The following is a 14,489-nucleotide window of genomic DNA, read 5'->3' on the forward strand; positions in this document are numbered from 1 at the left end:
TGGAGATTTTGGGCCTTGGGCCACCATTAATGCCCCCATTTCTTTCTTCTTTGATATGTCACCTGATTGCAATGTTTTGTTCATGGCCTGCAGTGCCTCAAAATTTGTCACCATCGCGCTTTTGATACGCTCTTCAATCCTTTCTCCGAGTTTGATGATGTTAGAGAACTTGTGATTCTCAATGACCATTAGCCTTTCATAATACTGTGGGTCCTGTGCCCTGACAAAGAACTTGTTCATTTGTTCCTCATCTAATGCTGGTCTGACCTTGTCTGCTTCCGACCTCCACCGAGTTGCATACTCGTGGAAAGTCTCAGTTGGCTTCTTCTTCAGGTTTTGGATATAGAAAACATCTGGTGCATTCTCCGTATTGAACCGAACCGGTCCATAAATTATGATGCCATGCTCACCCAATTGGCCCACTTCTTAAGGTTCTGGCTTATGTACCAGGATAGGGCATCTCCGGTAAGACTTATTATGAAGAACTTCAATCAGTTCCTTTCATCTTTTCCGACCCCCACGAGCCTGTCACAATAAGTTCTCAAATGAAACTTGGGATCACCTGTTCCGTCAAACATTTCGAACTTGGGAGGTTTGTAACCCTCCGACGGTTCCATGTCCGGTTTTATGCATAGATCCTCATAATTCAGACCTTCTATCCCTTTACCTTCTTCAACACCCTGAACTCGACTTGTCAATTTCTTGAGCTCCTCGGCCATATTCTTGTTGAGCAGGTCCTTCTCAGCGGATTCTGGTGTATAGGAGATTGGTTGAGTGGAGTGACGGACAATTTCCATATATATGGGGTTATTTTGGTGAGTGCTAGGGATTTGGATATAGTGGTGGTCGTTGGTTGAGTTTTGAGGATCGAGAATAGGTTGTAGTGTGTTCTAAGGGGTGTGATAGGTAGTGGTTTGTGGGTACTGGGTTGGTTGATGATGATGTTGTGGAGGAGTTGGTATCGGTAAAGGATTGAGATTTTGAGGTAGAGTTGCATATTGATGTAGTGCGGGAGGATTTTGCGGATGCAGGTTTGGTGTATTTGGGGGAGGTGCTGGGTTTTTGGTATTTTGTTGATTGATGTCGGGGACGTTCAGGGTGAGGGAGAGGTTTTCTAAGTTGCGGACCTGCTCAAGTTCTCCTTGTTACTCCAATATCTTTTGTTCCAACCGCAAAACCAAGTCATTTGGTGCCGGAGAACTCTGACCATCTGAAGTTTCTACATTCTCCGCGTTTTCCTTTTGAAATCCACTTAAGTCATCCATCTTAGCTTTTCCTCTGCTTTTTGTATTTCTTGGAGGAGGAGGAAGTGGAGGGCCTCTAGATCTGGTGCGATATGCTGATGATGCCAGTATGTGCGAACCAACCTTAGGGGATGCGAATAATAAAGAATAAATAAAAATAAAAGGTAAACAAGTCAGTAAGGGTTCTAAAAAGTTTGCAGTATTTAAACACATATTGTGGGAATGTAAATTCGCCTCCTAATTTTGGATAATCGTTGTGCCCGAGGTAGGCCTAGCAACAAATAGATTTGGAGAAATTCAGTTCCAATAATTTCGTTATTTCATTAATGTAAAGATAGACGACCCAAAACGACACTAAATAAGATAATGTCACTAATGACACTTGGCCTTATTACATTTGAAAAGCAAGTAAACCTAATCTATTTGGTCCTAGAAGGACCCTCTCTAGGCTGGATGCTCTTATCGATTAGTTCGCACAGGTTTAGTAGTAACAATGCCCTTGCCAAATGTCCTCCTTCATTTCCTTCAGCGTTCTGGCAATTGGTGGCTCTCTTCCTCATTCTTCCTTCCAATTCCATCAGACCGTATTCCAGATATTCTAGCCTTTCGTTGGATTTAACAACCCTCTCTTTCCACTCATTGATCATTTCCATATCGGACTTATGTTGCTCTATATGCTCGACTTCAGACTCGCGAATTCTTTTGCGCAATTTATTATATTTCACTTGTGCTTCGACAACTTCATCTATGACCCTGTTACCCGGACCAACCCTTGGCTCGAATATTCCTGCTATGTTATCCTCTAACCATGATGGGTAAAAGTACACATGACCAGCATGATATCGATATGGCTAGATGGTATTTTTTTCCACGATAATTTTCAAATGCCACATGTGCTGAGCTTCACATTTGTATGGGACGTTGTCATCCTTAAAATCTGCCATGTAGTGACTCATTTTAGCAACTCGAGGTATGACCTGCCTCCTGCCTGCCTGTCTCATAACCCTGAGGGGAGCATAAGGGTATATGCCCCTTAACCCAATCAATACCAAGTGTGGAACATCCCTGGATCTGATGATGAACTCATCGGTAGGGAACCATTCGAACATCTATTGAACCTGGTTCTAGGTTAAATTGTTGAAAAACTACACCCATCCTACAACATCCTCTAGTTGAGCAAACATGTCTGGGATATAGATCATTTTCTTGGGACGATGGAAGGCTATATGATCATTCCACGACCTTCGCGGAAAATCCTGACGGTATTGACCCTTTTGGAGATGTTCTAATAGCCAAACTTACATCAGTAAATTGAAACCCTCGAAGTATTTGAACCCCTTCTGACAACGCTCCAAGGCCCGGTACATATCTGCAATGATCATAGGGACAATGGTATATGTCTTCCCCTTGATCCCGTCCATCAAAGTTTTAGCCACCATGGACAACCTGGTGTGGATTCTATCCCCTTGGATCGGGAATACTAGCATACCCAAGAAACACATGATGAACACAAAGACCCTGCGATGAATCCAACCCAAGGAGGTGATTGAGAATTCATCATCGAAAATACGGTAAGACCTGTTGTGGCCGTATCATTCATAGAGGAAGTCGAAGGGTATGTAAGAGTTTTTCAGGTACCTCAAGTCATCATTCTTCTTTAACCCCATCATCTTCACAAACCCCCTAGTAGTGCGATTTTTATGTACCAATAAACTAGGACTATCCCAAGGAACCCAGCAAATCCCCCTATTTCTTCCAAGAGAGGGGTCATTTCTATGTCTCCCGAAGCAGAACACATCCCTTTCTTTGTCCCATAATATAGTGGCAACCTCGATCAACATTTTGTTTGGTTGTAGGTCCAACAAAGAAGGCAAATTTCCTAAGACCCTTTTCAAATGATTTTGATCACTTGATGGAAGATCCCTCCACCAATCTAGCAATAGTGATGGTATGTTACCAACCATGTCGAACCTGGGGACATCGTGCCTCATTTTTGCAAAATAAAATATGGTTAGGCCCTTTCAACATCCAGGTTCATCTATTTATACAATAATGATTAGGATATTTGGCACTTATTTCTCCAAGATTAATGCACACAATCGTGGTTTCACCCGTTGGGATTATGAAAAACCTAGTGGACTTTGGATGAGGCTTGTCTTAAAGGGTTATTATGTGGACAACATATTAATTCGGCTAAGTTTGACCATGATGAATGTACAATTAATCAGAGCAAGGTTTCTGTAGAGGTCTAGACTGGTACCCTCAAGCGGAAAACTTGAGGGGGAAAGGAAAAGAACCGTCGACTACACCGCTAATCGACTAGTTTTACCGCAAATATGCCTTTCCGAATTTAAAATGAGATATATAGGAAGAGCGCAAACACTCATCAAGCGTTGCTATAGGATTGATTACGCACGAGTGTAATATGATGTTGAGCATGATTTATGCAGCAATAATAGCATGTTGTCACGTATTTGCACGTTAAAATGATAAATGCGGTATTTAAATAATTGAAAGATAGTTCAGAAAGAAAACAAGGAGACAAGTCAGTTTCAGGAAATGAAAGAAATCATGAATGCTTGAGAAATAGGCAATTAAATCCAAATAAGAGGGAAGGGGAAAGGGTGTACATGTATTAACAGAATAAAGCATGCTTCGGACATATTCACAAAAACAAGTTTGTTATGGTAAGAGCCTAAAAATACCCAGCAGAGTCGCCATGTTGTCGCGCCCCTTTTTTCCTCGCGGAGTCCGGGTTTCGACATTCATTTGGAAACAAATCATTTCCTTTTGGGAATTGGGTAAGAGATTTGAAGAGTCACCACCTAAGGGATTTAAGGTGCGTTAGGGAACCTAAGGCAAGTAACTCATAAAATCGATTTGCATTACCAGATTGGGTAAGGGATTGAAATAACCTTGAGAGAAAGGTGTTAGGCACCCCTCGAGGTCCACAACGGTGGTTCCCAACCAAACTCGAATTAGGTGAATTATCTTAAGCAAACAAAGTAATTTAGACAAACAGACATTTTGTTCAAAAACAAGGGGTGAAAGAGGTCGTAGGCTTTTTAGACTATAGGATCACTTCTATGCAATGCTTGGTAATCATCCCCAATTTTTGGTGCTACACATAGCATTAGCGTGCAGGTCATCATATCCTTTACTACCCGATTACCCTCCCCTTAGTGGTTATCTAAGAGATTCTGATTAAACGTACTCTATGCGTGCATTACTCGTCCCTTACTTATGGTCTTGGAGGTGTTTAGGACTTCTAATTAAGGTGGATCTAGACTCTCCTATAGTGTTTTAAAAGGAGAAAATCTAAGCGACAGGCAAAACAAATAGGACTGTCAGATAAATAAACAATTAAAGCTCACATTTTACCTCCACAAATAAGCAGGCAATTGCACGTCTCAAAAAAACAATATTTCAGACACTTTAGAAGTCCTATAGCAGGATATCTAGGTGAGCAAAAAGCAGAACATATGCAGTGTTTTATTAAAGTGAGGCAATGATCACTTCCTTGTGATTCCATTCAAACTTTACGGCCTGATGCAGTGTTGATGCTACAGCCCCAGCAGCATGAATCCAAGGCCATCTCAATAGCATATTGTAAGATATCGGCACGTCTATCACTTGGAAATCAACATCGATCCAAGTTGGCCCCATTTGCAGACACAGACTAATCTCCCCAATGGTGGACCTTTGGGAACCGTCGAAGGCTTTCACGTTGATGGCTCCGTCCTTTGTCTCGTGCAGTCCTTTTACCAGCTTCTTGAGTGTTACTAGTGAAAAATGTTGAGACTAGAACCCCCGTCGATCAGAATCCTGGTGATGAAATTGTCTCTGCATTGCACGGTGATGTGCAGTGCTCTGTTGTGACCCAACCCTTCAGGTGGCAACTCATCTTCATGAAAAGTAATTTTATGACTTTCCAATACCCGTCCAACCATGTTAGCCATTTCCCCACCAGTGATATTGCTTGGCATGTATGCTTCACTCAGCACCCTTACCAGGGCATTCTTGTGTGCCTTAGAATTTTGTAGCAAAGCAAGTATGGAGATTTGCGCTGGTGTTTTGTTCAACTGGTCGATGACCGAGTATTCTTTGATCTGTATCTTTCTCCAAAGATCGTCTAGACCTATCTTAATAATGGGTTGAAGATTGGAGGCCTGCCTGCTTGACTCAGCCATATGTTTAGGGGTATAAACTCTACCAGTTCTCGTCATACCTTGTGCGACAATATTTTTTTTGAACCTACCTTTGCCTTTCCTCCTTGCCTCCGTTGTATAGTCTCATGGTATAGCCTTTGTATGGTATGGCGTCATGGTTGACATCGCCACTGGAATCGGTGTGGATATCTTTACTCCGAACGGAGCATGTGCCTTGTGGTAAAATCGCAACTTCAAACGGTTTGGGTGCATTTGCTGGAGACATGAATTCGACCTCAATTAGTGCTGGTGTCTTTGCAGATGACGTTGTTTCAAACTCAAGTGGCACAGACATATTTACCTCGGCGTTCCTAGAGGGCTGAATCTGGACCACGATCAGATTAAGAGTAACTATTGGCTTCTTGGGGTCATCACCTTCTGTGATCAAACCGATTTATCCCTCGGGATCCCAATCATCCTCTATTTCAATCATGTGAATGCCTCCACCCTTATGGTCTGGCAGCGGGTTATTGCAGACATTCGGAGCGGGTTCCTTTGCCACAATAATTTTGTTGTCAATTAAAGTCTGGATCTTGTCCTTCAAAGAACAACATTCATCTATGGTGTGTCCCTTCATGTCAGAGTGGTATGCATAGGATTTGTTTGGGTTAACCCACTGAGAAGGGTTCTCAGTAGTTGCAGCAGGGATGTGGGTAACATAACCAGCAGCTTTGAGTCTTTCGTACAACTGGTCAATAGGTTCAGCAATGGCTGTATATTGTTTCGGAGGTCTGCAGTCAAAATTTGGTCAAGGTCTAGGGAAGTTTTGGCGTGCAGGAGCAGATTGATAGTGGGATGGTTGAGCATTGTAGGCTTGGTAAACATGTGTGAGTTGGTAATATCTAGGTGAAATGGCTGATATGTGGGAGGTGGAGGTGATTGATAAGCGGGTGGTAGAGTTTGGTAAGAGGGTGAGGGATTTTGGTAGTTTGGGGTAGGCTAATATGTGAGTTGAGGCATTGGGTTAGTTTGGTATTTGATGGGAGATTTGGTTCTTTGTGCAACCATTACGGCCCCTACGTCCCTTTTCTTGGACACACCACCAGACTGTAAGGCCTTATTTGTAGCTTGCAAGGCCATGAAGTTTGTAACCATACCACTTTTGATACCCTCTTCGATCCTTTCACCCAACTTGATAATGTCAAAAATTTGTGGATCTCGATCATCATTAGTCATTCATAATACTGCGGGTCCTGAGCCCGGATGAAGAATTTGTTCATTTGTTCCTCTTCTAAGGCAGGTCTGACCATAGCAGCTTCGGACCTCCAGCGAGTAGCATACTCGCGGAATGTTTCTGTGGGCTTCTTCTTTAGATTCTGAATATAGAACACGTCTGTCGCATTCTCTATGTTGAACCTGAACCTGTCAACAAAGTCGAACGCCATGCCTACCCAATTTGACCACTTCTTCGGATCTTGGCTAATGTACCAAGACAAAGCATCTCCCTTCAAACTCCTCATAAATAGCTTTATGCGGATTCTTTCATCTTTCCCTACTCCAACCAGCTTGTCACAGTAAGTTCTCAATGGACCCTTGGATCCCCTGTACCATCAAACATTTCAAACTTCGGAGGTTTGTACCCCTCGGGCAGTTCGACATCGGGTTGTATGCAAAGATCTTCATAGTTCAGCCCTTCAATTCCCTTGCTTCCTTCAATGCCTTGAATTCGGCTAGTCAATTTCTTGAGTTCTTCAGCCAGGTTCCTGATGAGCAAATCCTTGTCATCAGACTCGGGTGTACTTGAGATGGGTTGGGTGGAGTGTGACATAGTCTCCACATAGATGGGGGTGTTATGGTGGGTGTGGAAGTGGTCATTTGTGGAGTTTTGGAGTTCTTGGATGAGCAGCGAGGTGTTGTTTGAGGTATGGAAGGTGTTGTAGTGATGGTGAGGAGCGAGATAGTTTTTTTGCTTTGGGATATTTTGTGGAGATGTAGGGTTCTGAGCATTTAGGAAATTGATATCTAGAGTGGTGAGGGAAAATGACAAATTTGCCAGATTCCGAACCTGATCAAGTCTTTCCTGGAATTTCAGCAGCTTTTGTTCGAGTTGGGATGCATTTTCTTTGGAAACCTGAGTACCGTGACAATGAGTGACCTCTACCCGTTTAGTTGAGTTCTCTTTTTTGACATTATTCAAATCTTCAATCTTCCCTTTGTTCTTTTTTTGACAGGACTAAGAGGAGGAGTGGGTGGAGGGCCTTTGGATTTCATGGAATAAAATGATGTTGCCAGAGTGCACGAACTAACCTTTGGGGAGGGGAATAATAAAAACAAAAACAAAGAATAAAACAAAAGTTAACCAAGTTAGTGAGGATCATAAAAAGTATTGCAGTGTTTAAACATATAGTGCGTGAATTTAAATTGTGTCCTAATTTGGGGACCTCTTTGTGTCCGAGGTAGGCTTAGCGACAAATTGTTTTGGAGAACTTAGGATTTTAAATGCCTCATTTCATTGATAAAAAGTAGACTAATCCCAAATCGACACTAAATAAACAAGAAATGAAAATCATTAATGGCCATTAGCCTTATTACATTTTATAAAGCGAAAAGATAAACTCCTATCTACTTGGTCCCTGAAGGACCTTCCGCAGGTTGAATTCTCTCGTTGATCAGATCCCCCAGTTTGCATAGGTTCACCAGTAAAAATGCCTTTGCAAGGTGTTCTTCTTCGTTTCCCTCAGCATTGTGGTAGTCGGTGACTCTTTTCCTCACTTTTTCTTCCAATTCCAGCAAACTGTATTCTAGATATTCCAACTTTTCTCTAGCTTTGGCGGCCCTCTCTTTCCACTCATTGATTTGGTCATTTGATGGAAGACTCCTTCACCAATCTAGCAAGAGTGAGGGTATGCTAACCTTACCAAAGTTGGGGACCTCGTTCTTCATTTTCTGCAAAACAAAAGGGTTAAGACCCTACCCCCACCAGACTCGACTATTTAACATCAACATTAGCATGAAGCATTTAGTTCTCCAAATAAATGCACAGAATGTGGTGGGTGTCCATTTGGGTTTAGGGAAACCCAGTGGACTTTGGAGAAGGCTTATCTTAAAGAGTCATTATGCGGACAACATAACTGACTTGGCTAGGTTTGACCATAATGCATGCACAGTTTAAACAGAGTAAGGTTTCTATGGGGTTTTAGACTGGTACCCTTGAGCGGACAACTTAAGGGGGAAAGGCACGGAACCGTCGACTACACCGTTTATCGACTGGTTTTACCATAAATATGCCTTTTCCGGATTTAGGAGGTAATAATATAGGAAGAGCGCAACCACTCATTATAAGCATTGCTATGGTATTTGTTTGGGCATGAGTGAGATATGATGTTGAGCATGATTATGCAATAACTAAAAGCATGTTGGCACATATTTGCACGTTAAGAAAGCAGTAAATACAGTAATTTCATTATTTGAAGCAGTAATAAAAGGAGGAAACAAAAAGAGAAGTCAGTTTTGCAATTGAAAAGGGAGTTGAATGCTTAAAGAAAGTAAACAAGTAATTGAACATAAAGGAGCATAAATTCACAATGATAGTCTGAAATGGTAAAAGCCTAAAAATCCCCAGCAGAGTCGCCATGCTATCGCGCCCCCTTTTTCTCGCGAAATTGGGTTTATGATATTTGGTATGGGATAACTCGTTCCTTTTGGGAGCTGGGTTTTGCAATTTTGAAGAGTCGTCACCTAATGACTTAAGGTGCATTAGGACACCAATGGGGTTCAATTCTAAGTCATTTGAATAACCAGAGATCGGGTAAGGGCTTGAAGTTATCCTAAGGGGAAGGTGTTAGGCACCCCTCAGGATCCAATAGTGTGGTTTCCGGCCAGACAGTTATTGTTAATTTAGCAAATATACAAGTACGGGCTCAAATATTAGGGGATTTAAACACATAAAAAGAAAGAGCAATTAAAAGAAGAGTAAAAAAAGAGCTTGCAAATAAAAGGAAAGGGGATCCTAGGTTTATGTTTAATATGGATCACGTAAATGCAATGCCCGATAATCACTCCTCAAAAGAGGGGTTACACGAGGCATTAGCACACCGATCATCATATCCATATCTACCATTCCCACCCCGTTAAGGTATTAAAGCGCGGATTGGTCTCGATTACTATTGCATGTTATTACCCGTCCCATTCCTATCAGTCCCGGAGGCACTTAGGACTACTAGTCCTAAAGGGTGGGATATTAGGCTGATTGGGATAAAAATCTAACGCGACATGCAAAAACAATGTTGGGGAAGCATATAAACAGATAAAGGCTCAAATATACCTCCTTGAACAAAAGCACATAACTAGAATGACTTGCACATAATTTTTAGGTCTGATTAAAATACTAAAGACGAGGGGAGTTTGATTATTGAAAAAGATTTGTTTTTACATAACTCAGATAAGAAGTTCGAATCAGGCCTTTCTGATGGCTGTAACAATTAACAAAGGCGGACTCAATTTTACAGTCATTACTCTAAGGCTTGCCTAAGTATTTAGACGGGTTCCTATAGGCATGATATCTACTTAATTCAGAAGGTGGTGAAGCAATGAAAACTCAAAGCGAATTGTTTGAAATCCTATAGGCATGCTTGCTAAACCTCGTTAAAATAAGGGAATCTGATTATTAAAAAAAGATTCAGAATGGACAAATTTTAAATTAGACTAGTTTCAGTTTTTGCAAATGACAGTATCCACTATCGTTGATTTTTACTCATGTGAACATGGTATCTAGGATTATAGATTTTAGACCCTTGTAGACATAATTGCCGATTTTAAACCTTTGCATACATAGTATCTGAATAATGTCAATCCCCTATAGGCATAATATCTAGTAGACAATGGAAACAAGCGGGTTTTCACTTGGGAATTCCTATAAGCATGATTTTTATTCATTATGCTGATTTTAACAGGCGGCTGGGTTATAACCAATTGGGCCCTAAAAACATGATATCTAAACGGTGACAAACATGCAGAATTTTAGATAATTCCTATAGGTAGGCTATCTAGATGTGAAGTTGAACAAGTAGGTCCTATAGACATGGTTTCTAAATGTGATGTGAATATGCCGAATTAAAAGCAGTCCTATAGGAATGTTTTCTGAATGCGAATTGAACATGTAGAAAAAGTAGTCCTATAGGCATATTTTCTACCCTTGAGCATGCATAATTACCCAACCCTTTTCACTATCTAGCCCTAAATGTTTATTACAAATTATTACAAACCAGAAATACTGAATCACATCAGAAAAGTATAAAGAAAAGTTACAACCAGAGGAAGCCTGATTCTTGACTTCCTCTTTGAGATATGGAATAAAGAACCTCAAAATGCAATTGATCCAAAGCCTTTCTCAGACTTAAATGTGTTAGAGCTCCCTAAGAGCCTCAATAGGACCCTGGGAATGCTCACACCCAAGTTACATAACTAGAATGGAGATGAGTGTAGTGTGGAAATGCCAGCCCTTATGTGTCCAAGTTCAGAGGGAGCTCATGGGTCCCAAGGCAAGGCTCACATGAGGGGGGGGCGGAGAGAACTTAAGCCTAAGAAGAGAGTGAAAGTGCAGAAACATAGTTCTAAGAGCCTAGGGAATAAAGGAGAGGGAAAGGGTGATGGGAGACAGCCATTAACATTTCAGGGAGTCAATAACTTCATACAAAGGGGGCAGGGGATTGGGAATCCATTGCAAGGATCTTATACACTTAGGCATGGGTTAACTTTGGGCATGTACAACAATAGGAAGTGCTGACATGCCTGTAAATCAACCAGAACACACAACATATAAGAGAAACATGGAGGTTATGATCCTAAGAGGATCAAGTTTGGGTCATGCACAGCAATTTCCAATGTTGTCATGCCCCAAACCAACCACAAGTATTAAACACATTGGGGTAGGGATTTAGAATTCGCAGGTCATGATACATTGATTCTGAATAGGAGAAAGGAAATTACAGCATGCTAAACAATGGTACTTGGCTAAATACAAACAGTAGGCAGACAAGAATGCAAGAAACGGTAAATAAGCATATTGTTGTTGGTGCAGAAAACTTAATTAGAACATACCAGTAAGAAATGCAAATGCAGAAAATAAGCAAGTTTCCCCACAACCTAGCCTTGGCTTTCAGCCGGCTAGTAAGGCAGCAATATAGTAGTAACAGAGAAAAGAGAGATTTGGTGGAGTGTGTGTTTGAACTCAAGTGTTTATGCCTTGTGTTCGTGTTTTTTTGAAAGAAAAGAAGTACATGGTATTTATAGCTTTTTGAAAACGAGTAAGAGAGGGTAATAAGCTACAAACATGGAAACAATCATGATTCGGAATCAATTATACAAGTGATTGCCTTTAATTAAGGGATTACTTTGCTTAACGGGTAGTGACAGGTTCAAAAATAAGGAAGGAAATCAATTTATAAGCAGGCTAACAGTTGTCATAAAAGAAGTAGTAAAACATTAAGTAGGCCATCAAGTCTAGGTTCAGAGATACACTAATTTTGGAAAGAATTCAGCAAAGCAATATAGGAAAAGAAAATCAACTAACCCTAATAGGCGAGTGAAATCAGAATTTCACAAAGGAAAAGTTCGAAATCAGTCACAAGTTGAAGGTCAAACAAAGAAGGAAACTTAGCATATAAATAGGGTGTATAAACACTATACATGCGAGGCTAAGCCTGTTGGCAGAAGGAAATAGCATACAATAGTAGCATAAAATTCAGTGGATAGCAACATTCGAAACATGATAGCCCAGTAGGTCAAGTAGTGAAGAAAACATAGAATATCAAAGCATGTAAAGATCTCACAGTAGCAGGTGAAGAAAACCCCTCTTGAAAATTAGGGTTTCGAGCATAATTGATTTTTAGAGATGATAGAAAACCAGAGTCAGAAGAATCACATAGAGAAATAAGAGATTTTGAGATAAAGAACTTCAAAATCGAGTAATGCACTTAAACGAACAGCCTCAGACCCAAAACCATAGGATTTTCAACAATAGAAGAGTTTTTAAAAGAGGATAAACAAACAAATCGGACAGAAACTCAGGCAAACAAACATTTGTCTAATAAACAGTCATATGAAATTAGGGCTTTTAACATGCAAACTCAAGTAGAAGAAAGATATAGGGAAACACAGCAGAACATGTCATCAGAGAAAAGTTTTGAAATAAACTAACAAGAACCCTAATCGGAAAAGATAAGGGGTTTTGAAGGCGGAGTTTTAAAAGAAACTTCGAGAAAAACGCGTAGCAATTCAGAGCAAACATAGATCTGAACAGATCTAAAAGAAATCGAAAGAACCTTAGAGGTTAGGGTTTCAGAAGAACCCCAGGTGATGAGAAAGGCTTTGAAAACCATTGATCTAAGCAAGAGAGTCAAGAGTCTGACTCGAATAGCCATGGCTGACCGGAGAACAGTCATGAACTGAATTCGAACATGGTCTGGACCAAGCTCTTTCAAGATCTAGCCTTAAGATCATAAGAATCGAACACGTAGAAGCCATGAGGGGTTGATACAGGTCTTTGATGACCTTGGAAGCTATAGATTTGGGAGGTATTAAGGTTGGGTTAGGTGGCGGCGGCTAGGGTTCATGAGGGATTGAAGAGAGAGTTGAGAGGGAAAGGGATTCAAGGGCGGAATTTGGTGTGAAATGAGGTGGGGTAAGGGGTTGTTTGAGGTTAAAAATGGAAAGGGCCGATATTGGCCGTTGATCTAAATGATCAACGGCCAGGATTGAAAGGGTTAGGTAGGGGATCCGGGTTGGGTTATTTAGATTGGGTCAGGGGTCGGGTTGAAATTGAAATTGTGTTAGGAAATTAGGGGCCTGTTTTGGGTTATAATTGAAACTCAATTTGGGCTATAATTGCAATAACCACTTTTCGCTTTTAATTTTATAAAAAAGAGTAAATTAATTCCTGAAAATTAATTGAAGGTACTAAAATAATTTGTAATACATAATTATCAATTTAAAAATACTGTACTTAATTTTTTTATAAATATAAATGCAATTAAATTTAAAAGAGGCTAATAATGCAATTATATGCAATTTAGCTTTAAAAATACTAAATAAATTTGTAAAAATATGCAAAATATTATCTTGACTATATTTTAGTATAAATATGAGAATTCAATAAATGAATCACCAAGATTGATAACTTTGGGAATTATTATTAGGTTTTTTTATGAATAAAACATAGGAATAAATTGGTTAAAATATCTTTAAAATTAAAAAAAATAATAAAACATTGGGACATACTTATATGCATATATATGCTATTTTGAAAGTATTTTGCGTATAAAAATATTCAGGAAAAATTGGATATCAACAATGAGAATGCAGACCACATGTCTGTTATGCGACAGATATGCGGTCGCATAATTGACTTGAAAGGGTATTTTTGTCAGATTTTGGTCCCGAGTTTTGACCCACTATAAATAGATTTATTGGGGTTTTGTGGGGGCATCTTGTCTGGTTTTTGAGCTACAATCCAAGTCTTTAATATTCCTCTCCTTTGGAAGCTTTTGAAGGAAGAATCATGCACTTTGTAAGCTTTATGGCATTAAATATTCTCATTTTTTTTGTATTTTATCATGTGTAGCTAAATTTAAATACTAAGGTTGTGGACCCTAAATGGGTGTTATGTTAATGGGTGTTTAACATTGAATATATGTATAATGGTTGGTTGATATATATTTATTTCTCATTCTTCATTTATTGTTAGTGGTTGAAAATATTAACAAGTGCCATTAAATTCTTTCTTTACCTGGAAAAGTGAGTTAGAATTTGGTAGATATAAATATCAAAGACTCAAGGCTTTAAACCTTGTTTAATAGAATTGCTTAAGAATAAGTGGGTTTTATTTGACATATATTGATTGTTCTTAATAGCAATTCTTTTTTATTTGAAAAAATCATAAAGAGAAAATACTACCCAACTATTGGAAAATATTGGGTAGTCATTTAAAAATCATTTGCATATCTAAAGAACCTTCCATTAGAAATATATCATATTAACACCGATAGTATTACACTTCATTGAAAGGGACACAACCTTGGTTTCCTTAATCAAACTATTT

This window comes from Nicotiana tabacum, chromosome 11 (genome assembly GCF_000715075.1).
Source record: "Nicotiana tabacum cultivar K326 chromosome 11, ASM71507v2, whole genome shotgun sequence".
NCBI classification, from domain to species: domain Eukaryota; kingdom Viridiplantae; phylum Streptophyta; class Magnoliopsida; order Solanales; family Solanaceae; genus Nicotiana; species Nicotiana tabacum.